Source organism: Corvus brachyrhynchos, unplaced genomic scaffold (genome assembly GCF_000691975.1).
Source record: "Corvus brachyrhynchos isolate BGI_N302 unplaced genomic scaffold, ASM69197v1 scaffold79, whole genome shotgun sequence".
Taxonomy (NCBI): Eukaryota; Metazoa; Chordata; class Aves; order Passeriformes; family Corvidae; genus Corvus; species Corvus brachyrhynchos.
Window position 1 is genome coordinate 533,572 of NW_008240023.1, and position 263 is coordinate 533,834.

General features: G+C 51.3%; 1 protein-coding gene across 11 annotated transcripts in view; it reads left to right on the top strand.

Annotated features, from left to right (window-relative positions):
- HDAC4 (histone deacetylase 4) overlaps positions 1-263 on the top strand; it is a 148,335-nt gene that overhangs the window by 82,366 nt on the left and 65,706 nt on the right. The gene's annotated exons all lie outside the window — the stretch shown is intronic.

The following is a 263-nucleotide window of genomic DNA, read 5'->3' on the forward strand; positions in this document are numbered from 1 at the left end:
TTTTTCAGGATGACAGCTTGTGGGTGCCTTCCCCACTATGTGTCATTATGCACTTGAGGAGATCATTGTGGCCTCACAATGTCCCTTATCAGAGACGATCGGGGCTGCTTGTTAGGGCTTCTTTTGCAAGTGAATGGGGGGAAAAAAATACCTCCCCGAGTTGTGCCATCAACTCCTCGGGTCTGGTTTCGTGATGGGAGGAGTGGTGGAAGGAGGATGGGGATGCTGGCTGGGAGCTGGGAATAAGATAAAGCTCCGAGAAC